Below are 10,409 nucleotides of genomic sequence, written 5' to 3' on the forward strand. Positions count from 1 at the left end.
GAAATGTAAGGGCATCACATGTCAGAAAGCAGCCCATCAGAACAGAGGCTCAGGGTGTCAGCATTCATTGGCTGCTGTGTGCCATGTGATCTGATTCATTGTCTCCATTGGCTACTGTGAGGTGTAGTCCTGCTTCCTATTCAGTGCTCGAACTGCCAAAGCAGGCGGACCACATCTCCCAGAATCCTTTGAGTGTAGTGGGGTGGGCATAACAAAAGAAATCAGCGAATCAGAGCAGAGGTTTATCCCCCCCCCCCTCACTGTGGTAGGTGATATTTAGTTATTGTGTAAATAAATAAAATAAATATATATATATATATATTAAAAAAAAATAAAAAATTATATATATATCTATAGATATATATGCAAATACAACTGTATGCTCATCTGCATGTCTTAGGCAGGTCTGCAACCCCGCCTATTATAGATATATAGATATATATATCTCCCTCTTTCCCCCCTGTCCAAAGGGACTACCAGTGCTGTATTACCTGAGTGGCTTACAGGAGGCCTGATGATCCTCCGCCGCTGGGAGCCTGGGTTGATCACGTTCGTGGTACACAGCGCCTCCACCCGGGAAAGATCCTAACGCAGTAGCCTCTCCCAGGAACCCAATGCAGACAGTAATTACACACACACAACTGGGTATATAACGACAGTATTTACTTACACACAGCAAAACACAACAATATATATATATATATATATATCCAGGTCCTCCGGTTTCCCCTTACCTGTGCGGTGTGCGGGATGTGCTGCGGGGGCGGCTATTAGGCGAGCCGGTCGCTGGGAACTTGCGGCGCACTCGGTTAGCGGGTGCCGCCATCTTGGAAGTGTGCGCGCAAGCGATCGGGAGTGGCGACGGCCATTATAGAGTTGCGCATGCGCAGTAATACAGGAGAGGCGGCCATTTTTATATAGGAGCGTCCCTAGCGGCGGCCATTACCAGGGAAGGCTCTGTGTGGGACTACAAGTCCCACGAGCCTCAGGGAGTTGAGATACCAGGTGGTTACAGCAGCCAATGGGGTTGTCAGAACTCTCTGATGATGATACATTCCGCGCGCTGGAGAAAACAGGCAGTTGGTGACAGTTGAGGTTGAGAGAGAAAAGGGAGAGGAGGTGCGCGGGTGCAGGGGTCAGTGACCCACTGCATAGGCCAGTATCCCCCCTAGGCCCCAGTTAGTGCCCTGAGTCAGTGTGTGTTGCTGCAGGGAACAGCCCTTAGATAGGCACCTTGCCTGATTAGTGATAGTAGCATTCAGGGACACAGTTAAAAAAACAGAAAGGTAGCGCTAATTGTAAAGTATATAAAATAAAGTATTAATAATAAAAAGTATGTGTAATAGTAAATGTAAAAGTGGGACTAGATAATCTTAAATATAAGATATCAGGCGGCTGCCTGAAATAGGACTCTGACCACCTGGTCAGAGAAAAGTGACATTAGTGGAAAAAATATTTCTGGCGCCCTAAGAAGCTAAATGTAATATAAAGCAATAATAACTGCAATATAAACAGTGATAAGAAAAATAAAAAATGAAAAAGCCACGTCCAGAGAGTCAGATGTGAAGATAGCAGAAAGAGCTCCTTTCAGAGAGAGATGAATCTCTGTCCTGCTTGTATTCTTCTTTTCACTTGTGAGCGAGACCTATTGCCTATACTCGATAGTGTCCGTTGTCTATTGGCTGCACAATATTTTGTTTTTTGATCTTTCCACACATTATACCGCGGGAATCATCAGCGCTCCCCTTACCAGGAAGAAGACATATCACTACTTTGGACTAGCGAACGGTCCAGACAAAGGGTGTTGAGCAGCTTGTTTATTATACATGTTGTATAAGCAACTTTATTTGTCACGATTGGGTGGGGGTTGTTTATTATATTAATTATAGTCACACTTATTTTGGTAGATTATCACCATCACATTGTATTTTAGGCGATTATGCACTCTATGTGATTTTTCACTTTGTTTCACAGACGCGCCCGGTACACCCTTTTTTCTTTCTGTTACTTTAATGATGTATGCCTGGATCTGGTCCCAGACCGCAGCCTATGCTTCACAACGTGGCGTCTTCACTGGCACTGTACACTGACTATATACAGTACAACTGTAACTGTGTTTCCCCCACCCGGTGGGAGATTTGTGTATGGTGCATTTGTGTTTGTGTGTATGGATTTGTGTATGGTGCATATACCTGCTGGTAACAGGAGGGCTGAGTCCGTCAGTGATAGTGGGGACACGGGACTAGGCTTCTGGGGTTCATACCCCACATATCTCTTTAGCAGTGCAGCGCCTCCATCCGCCGTAGGCTCCAGGAGCTGAAAGTGATCTCACATTGTAGAACTATTACCTCTCCCCCCCAATAAGGTCACGCACCAGGCAGGAGGTATATAACAACAGGAACGGTTTATTGTCTTCTGCACAGCACAGTTACACGGCAGGCTTCTGCCTGATGCAGTACTCTCAGCTCTCACTGAAGGATTGTCCCTAGACCGCCACTACAGGCCAAGGGCACAGCAGCAGTCCTATCTTTTCACCACCTCCCTAGGAGAGGTATGGTCCACACTCACTCTCCCCGGAGGGAAGAGTACCAGGGAAGGCCCCAATCTCAGGCTTCAAGTTGTGTGACCAGCCTTCCTCAGTGGGGGAAGAAACTCCTCTAAATCTGGGGCGGTATTGCCCTTAAGTACAGCCGGGAGGAGGGCACCAGGTCTGGCTCATGATTGGTCATGCCCAGGCCTGATGTCACCGCCACCCGCTGTCACTCAAATGCAGCTCCTTGGAGGGAGAAAACCCCATATGAACTACTTGCAACCTGATTGTACCAGGGTTTACTGCGAGCCCAAGGACAGAATAGTAGCCATCAGGTGACCTGGCTACACAACTAATGGGGAAATGTCCCTAGCTAGGGGTTTCCCTGATGCAGCCATAATCTGATTAGGTGAGTGGGGACTATCTTAGACCTAAGGGTGTTAATCTGACCCAGTCTGAGTACCACTGACACCCAGACCCTCCCTTCCCTTTCTCTCTCCTGACTCCAACTGTCCTAGCTGTTTCCAGCTGTCTCCAACTGCCCTAACTGTTCTAACTGTCCTAAATGCAGCAGCCCTATTGGCTATGCTGCGCTGCATCATCCGGCCACTCCATGGGCTCCTGGGAATTATAGTTTCCTTGTGGATCCTAATATACAGCTGCATTGAAAATCAACCACCCTAGTGTATGTGACGACTCAGGAGATTCCTTCCTCTCCTTGTCCCTCTCTCCCATCTCTTGTTACCCTTTCTACTCCTTCCCACTCCTCTTCTTCACCTTCTACCACTCTCCCCTTGCCGCAGCGCGTCCCCCGCAGGTCTCGCATTCCCACGCGCTCCCTGAGTCCCTGCTTTGATCCTCCCCGCTCCCTCTCTCCCACGGTAGCTGCTTTACCTTCCCTTGTGGTGCCATCCGTCACGTTGCCTCCTCCTTGCGTGGTGCCCGCGGTGCGGCTTTCCGCACGCCTGGTGACACGTCCGGTGCGTGCACTCCCACAGCCCACGGAGGGTGCACGCACACGCTCCGCCAATACTCCCCCTGGCTCACCTGCTTCCTCCTCCCTACCGTTGCATGCCATCTCGCGGTCGCGTGTCACGCGCGTCTCCCTTCTCGGAGCTCCGTGCTCCTCCTGCAGTCTTCCCTTGCTCCATGCGGTCCCTCTCTGTGTTGCAACCTGTGCGCGCGCACCTCCAGCTTACAGGGGGCGCGCGCACAGGCTCTTCTTATCCTGTTCCCCATGTCTCCGCCTCCCAAACCCTACAGGCCATTCCCCTGACTGCCCCTTCTGTCTCCTCCTCTTCTCTCCCTGTCCTATCTCTGTCATCTCCCACTTCTCTCTCTACTCCTCCCCTCTCTCCTATTGGTATGCCCTCCTTTATAACCCCTGTCTGTCCACTTCTTCCCTGCTCTGCATAGTTCCTGTTTCCCTGTGTGTACCTGACCTATGCTGTGCTCTCTCTGTGTTCCTGTTATTTCCTGCTCCTGTGTTACCTTGGATTTCCCTGGCTTTGACCCCTGTTTACCCTGGACTACTCTGCTCTCTGGTATCCCTTTGAACCCTGCTACGCATACCATTTCGCTTACCTCTGGCTTCCTAGGACCTGGCTTATACTCTGACGATTCTAACCTCTGGACTCCTGAACATTGGCACACGGACACGACTATTCTTACGGACATCCCCAAGCGTTGCAAGTATATACTAACAACTCTTCCAACAGGCCCAGCAACGCCATACCACACTCCGGGTTTGCTCCCACTGCTGTGGGTGTGTGGTATCATACCGTTCCCACCTCAATACTGGGGTCTAGCCAGGTCTGCGGGCATACAGGCGTGACAGTATAGAACTGTGTTGTGCCAAAGGTGAACAGTCTGATGGGGCTTCCCAAGAGCTGCTCCCCTCTGCACAGTGTGACATAGTCGCATGATAATGGGCAGCTTTCTGTCTAATTTATAGAAGAAAGTGCAAACTTAGTATGTGTCACGGTTGTGCTCGCCACAAACCGGGGTCGGACCGCGTGGCTGAGGTGGGGTTATATAAGCATCGACCTTAGGCCGCGCAGGCTGATCCGGAATGCAAAATCCATAGTCAAACGAGCCAGGGTCATGACTGGAAAGAGCAGAGTAGTCAGTCAGTGGACGAGCCAGGGTCAGGATTGGAGACATCAGAGCAAACGTAGTCCAAGCAGGGAGTCGGCAACAAGAAATCAAGCCGGTCTTCCTGCTTCAGCGTAATTGCTGCAGGTCGGGAACGGGGTTTGCGTGAGTGGCGTCTACGGCCCATGGCGCCGGTCTAAGAAGGAGAAGGCTGACCGGAGTGTGCACACCGCCAGGCAGCACTGGTAAACCAATGCTTCAGCGCAGGAGTACAGAGCGGGCCTCTGCGAGAAGAGAGAGCAGCAGACCTCAGGACTCCGAAGGCAGGCCTCTGCTATGGGAAAGGCAGCAGGCCTCTAGGAACGTGGGGCTGAAGGAATACGCTGGGAAACCAACGCTTCAGCACAGGAACCAGGAACTTGGAACATGAACATAGAACCATGGAAACAGGAAACAAGGCGGCCAAACAGGTAGCTGTGGCAAACACAGTGAACATCCAAGAAGGATTATGCTCGGCAGAGAGGGATTGTGTGAATGCAGTACTTAAAGGCCAGCGGGCCAATCCCCGGAGGAGAGTGTGAGGGCACTGCTCCAATGACTGAGTACAAGGCTGGAGCTGCAGGAAATAGCTTGCACAGCTGCAGTAGAAACCAGGAGGAGTGTTCCAGGACTGCCCAGGTCTGCAAGGCAAGGTAACCAGTAAACTCAGGTGTGGATTCCTTATAGTACCCCCCCCTTCAGGTGAGACCTCTGGGCGAACATGACCACTCATAGAGTTGGGGGACCTGGAATTGTTCCTGAACTGTTTAGGATTGGGGGTAGAGTCATGGTCCAGCGACTCGTGGGCACTCCTTTGCGTACCCCCACCCCCCCGATGAGAACTGTGGCCAGACAGGCCCATCCATGGGTCTCAGGGACATTGAGTTGTTCCTAAAGTGCTTTAGGCAGGAAGGGGATCCGTAAACGACCAGTTCATTGGCGAGTACTGTTCTAGGATATGAGAGTGGTGGCACAGACATTTTTGGTACAGGGCTCACCACGCGAAATGACTTGTAACTCCAGAGCTGTGGAGAAGGAGGTGTCACGGGAATATAGGACATGGCTCACCACAAACCGGACCGCGAGGCCGAGGTGGGGATACAAGAAAACCACCGCCCTACAGCCGCGTGAGCGGGTCCGGTTAGCAGAGTCGTGTAGATAGCCTGGTTCGGGACAGGAGAGTGTAGAGTGGTAGAGGTACTTGCCAGATCCGGGGTTGGAGAGATCAAGAGTAGTCGGTGTCCAAAGCCAAAGTCGAGGAGGGGAGAAGGTAGAAGTCCGTAGGGCGAGCCGGGGTTCGAGGGTGCCAGAGATCGGGAGTCCAGGTTCAAGCTAGGGTCTGTAACGGAAGACAAGAGCAGACTGCGAAGTAGCAAGCACAACTAGAGACTGACTATGCTCAGCAATCAGCTCTTGGCTGGTAGCACTATATACTGACAGGAGCCAATGAGAACCTCCAGCGGTGATGTCAGATGAAGGTAGAGCGCTGATAGGCTGAGGCAGGATGCAGGACAGGTGGGGATGGAACAAGTACATTGGCGGCAGTGGAGATGGACATGGTAGCGCGTGGACGCGACGCTCGAGACGGAAGGGGCGGGTTGAGTTCGCCGGGAGGAACAGCAGGAACTGTAGACGCGCGCGCGGGTCTACCACGGCAGCGCGCATGGGCAGCAGGAGCTGCAGGAAGAGAAGGGAGAGAGGGGGGACCACATGACCGGGTGCCGCGCGCCCCGACAGCGGAGGTAAGAGCCGCAGCGGGCGCCGTGGGTAGCGGCATTACAGTACCCCCCCCTTCAGGGTCGGACTCCGGACGATCCTTACCAGGTTTAAGTGGAAATTTGAGATGAAATGCCCGGACCAGCCTGGGGACGTGTACCTGGACTTGCGGAATCCATGCCCTTTCTTCGGGTCCAAAACCCCTCCAATGCACCAAATACTGGAGCCCTCCTCTTGAGATACGAGAATCTAGGATGGATTGTACCTCAAACTCTTCTTGTCCATTGACAAGTCTGGGGGAAGGTGCGTTGTGTTGGATCTGAGGATTGGGTATAAACGGTTTTAACAGAGAACAATGAAAGGCAGAGGGAATCTTCATAGTAGCCGGTAGTTTGAGTCGGTTGGTAACCGGATTGATCCTCTCCAATATAGAGAATGGGCCGATAAATCGGGGTGCCAGCTTTGGGGATGTGACTTTCAAGCGTATGTTCTTAGTAGATAGCCATACTTTCTGACCTGGGGCATAATTGGGTGGTCTCCGACGATGTCGATCAGCCTGCCTTTTCTGCATAGCCGTGGCCCGCTTGAGATTATCCTGAATCCTAGACCAGGAAGCTTGAAGATCCCGAATCCTCTCTTCTGCGGCTGGAACTCCTGTACTCGGCCCAGAATGAGGGAGGGTGGAGGGATGAAAGCCAAAATTAGAAAAGAATGGAGACTGTAGTGTGGACTCATTCCTGAGATTATTGTGAGCGAATTCTGCCCAAGGGAGTAGGTCGAGCCAATTGTCCTGAGAGTCCGATATGAAACAACGAAGGTACTGCTCCAGTGACTGATTGGTTCGTTCAGTTTGACCATTGGTCTGTGGGTGGTATCCAGAGGAGAAGTGAAGCGCCACGTTAAGTTTCTTACAGAAGGCCCTCCAGAATCTCAAAACAAATTGCGACCCCCGATCAGAAACTATGGTCTGAGGTGATCCATGGAGCCTGAAGACCTCCTTGACAAATACCTCGGCAAGTTTAGGGGCACTGGATAGACCTTTGAGTGGAATAAAATGCGCTTGTTTAGAAAAGCGGTCGACCACTACTAGTATAGTGTCCATACCCTTGGATTTGGGGAGGTCGACAATAAAGTCCATCGAGAGATGTTCCCATGGACGATCGGGAATAGGGAGGGTTTGCAGGAGTCCTGGAGGTTTATTCCGTGGAGTCTTGTTCTGTGCGCAGGTGGAACATGCTGAGACGAAATGTTGAATGTCCTTGCGCATGCCTGGCCACCAAAAGGTTCGTTGCAAGAGGTCAATAGTCCTTTTGATCCCTGGATGACCTGCCATTTTAGCGGCGTGCCCCCATTGCATTACCTTCTGGCGGAAGGTAGGGGGTGTGAAAAGTCGTCCAACTGGCACCCTGAGACCCTGAGGGTTTTGATCTTGAACCTTGGTGATCTCCGACAGTGCGTCAAAGGTACTGGCAGACAGGACACATTTCGGAGGAAGGATAGTCTCTTGAGGATCTTCGGTTTTGTCCTCTACAGAGAATTGACGAGACAGTGCTTCAGCTTTAGTGTTTTTAGAACCCGGGAGGTATGAAATAAGGAAGTTGAATCGGGTGAAGAAGAGGGACCAACGTGCCTGCCGAGCACTCAGACGGCGGGCAGTCTCAATATATAAGAGGTTTTTATGGTCCGTAAGGATGGTGACGGGGTATTCAGTGCCTTCCAATAGATGCCGCCACTCCTCCAAAGCCATCTTGATCGCGAGGAGCTCACGGTTACCCACGTCATAATTCCGTTCTGCTGCGGAGAATTTTTTAGAATAGAATGCACAGGGATGCAGTCTGGCCTGTGGGTTCTTCCTTTGGGATAAGATCGCCCCTGCCCCTATGTCCGAAGCATCCACCTCGAGAGTGAAGGGTTGTGCTGGATCAGGATGCACCAAGATAGGTGCTGTGACAAAGGCTTCCTTGAGAACCTGAAAAGCCATGATGGCCTCGGGGGACCACAGTGCGGGATTGGCGTTCTTCTGAGTTAGGGCTGTGATGGGTGCGACCAGCGTGGAGAAATTCTTTATGAACCAGCGGTAATAGTTGGCAAAACCTAAGAACCTCTGTACTGCTTTCAGAGAGAGAGGGCGGGGCCAATTCAATACCGCTTCCACCTTGGTAGGATCCATCGCGAGTCCTATGTCAGAGATTATGTAACCCAAAAATGACGTGGATGACTGGTGGAACTGGCATTTTTCAAGTTTGGCGAACAATCGGTTCTTCCGCAACCTCTGAAGTACTTGTTTGACGTGCCGAGTATGTTCCAGGGGACTCTGCGAGAATATAAGAATGTCGTCTAGGTAGACCACCACGTGTTGATCCAGCAGATCTCTGAAGACGTCGTTAACGAAATCCTGGAAGATGGCTGGCGCGTTACAGAGACCAAAGGGCATCACGAGGTACTCATAGTGCCCATCACGTGTGTTGAAGGCCGTCTTCCACTCATCTCCCTTACAAATCCGAACCAGATTGTAGGCTCCACGGAGATCCAGCTTGGAGAAGATAGTGGCGCCTTGTAACCTGTCGAAAAGTTCGGCAATCAAGGGAAGAGGATACCGATTCTTGACAGTCACCTTGTTGAGACCACGATAATCAATGCAAGGACGAAGTGTGCCATCCTTTTTCTTTACAAAAAAGAAGCCTGCTCCTGCCGGGGAAGAAGACTTACGAATGAAGCCTCTCTGGAGGTTCTCCTGTATGTAAAGTTTAATCGCCTTGGTCTCAGGGGGGGAAAGCAGATAGGTACAACCTCTGGGGGGAATCGCGCCAGGAAGAAGGTCGATCGGGCAATCGTAGGCGCGATGGAGTGGTAATTCCTCCGCCTGAATTTTGTTGAAGACATCTCTGAACTCCCAGTAGGCGTCCGGAAGGAGGGGATTCTTGGATTCCGGATGTGTGGCACCTACTAGGGCTTTAGGCGAAACCAGACAAATGTCTTGACACCGATCTCTCCAGGTGAGGGGTTGTGACTGGAGCCAGTCGATCTGGGGATTATGGTGCTGGAGCCAGGGAAGACCTAATATCACGTCTACAGCCGGTGTGTGGATGGCATCCAACTGAATTTGTTCGGAATGGTGTCCTGTCATCTTAAGACGGAGGGGAATGGTCTGATGTGAAATAAATGCGGGTTGCAAAGGCCTACCGTCAATGGCTTCTAGGCCTACGGGCCAATCCTTGGCTACCAGAGGAATCTGGTTCTTCTCCGCAAAAGATTGATCGACAAAGTTCCCACCAGAACCGGAGTCTAGGAAGGCCCTCGTGGTGATGTCCCCAAAGTCCCATGATAGGGTTATAGGAAGAAGTATCTTGGATGGTAGTTTGGGAGAGGAAGGAGAGGTTACCATGCCCAGTGTAGTTCTCCCAGTACTCACTGGGGGCTGGCGTTTCCCGACTTGGAAGGACAGGTACTCACCAGGTGTCCACTATTTCCGCAGTAAAGGCAGAGTCCCGCCCGACGGCGACTTAGTCTTTCCGTTAACGAAAGGCGAGTTCCACCCAGCTGCATGGGTTCTTAGGAGGATACGGCGACGGGCTCCCCTGGAGCTGTATGTGAGGAGAAAGTGGGTTGAGTACCTTTTTGGCGCTTTCCCTTCTCTGCTCTTCGCTCCTGGAGCCGCTGGTCCATACGGATACAGAGCGCGATGAGTTCCTCCAATGATGTAGAGCGCTCCAGAGCGGCCAGCTCGTCCTTGAGGGAGTCATTCGAACCCTGCCAAAACACTGCGGCGAGTGCTTCATCATTCCACCTTGTTTCTGCCGAAATAGTGCGAAACTCCAGTGCGTAGCGAGCCACTGAGCGATTTCCCTGCGAAACATTGAGGAGAGAAGAAGCGGCAGTTACCCTCCTTCCTGGTGTATCGAACACCTTCCGGAATTCAGCACAGAACCGGTCCAGGGTGGAAGTCAGATCCGGGCGATGCTCCCATATGGGTGTAGCCCAGGCCAGGGCGTCATCGGTCAGCAGCGAGTAAATGTACGCGACCTTGGAA

General features: G+C 51.7%; 1 protein-coding gene across 2 annotated transcripts in view; it reads right to left on the reverse strand.

Moving 5' to 3' along the window:
• Positions 1 to 969, reverse strand: part of LOC142471276 (uncharacterized) — an 83,791-nt gene extending 82,822 nt beyond the window's left edge. The window contains exons 1-2 of one of the 2 annotated variants that reach the window (XM_075578096.1): positions 735 to 969; positions 492 to 600 (exon numbers count right to left, since the gene is read on the reverse strand). The gene's annotated coding sequence lies outside the window, so the exon portion shown is untranslated. The remainder of the gene's footprint in view (positions 1 to 491; positions 601 to 734) is intronic. The other variant, XM_075578097.1, reaches the window with a different exon arrangement.
• Positions 970 to 10,409: the final 9,440 nt, after the last annotated feature.

The sequence above is a fragment of the Ascaphus truei genome, chromosome 20, assembly GCF_040206685.1.
Source record: "Ascaphus truei isolate aAscTru1 chromosome 20, aAscTru1.hap1, whole genome shotgun sequence".
Lineage (NCBI taxonomy): Eukaryota > Metazoa > Chordata > Amphibia > Anura > Ascaphidae > Ascaphus > Ascaphus truei.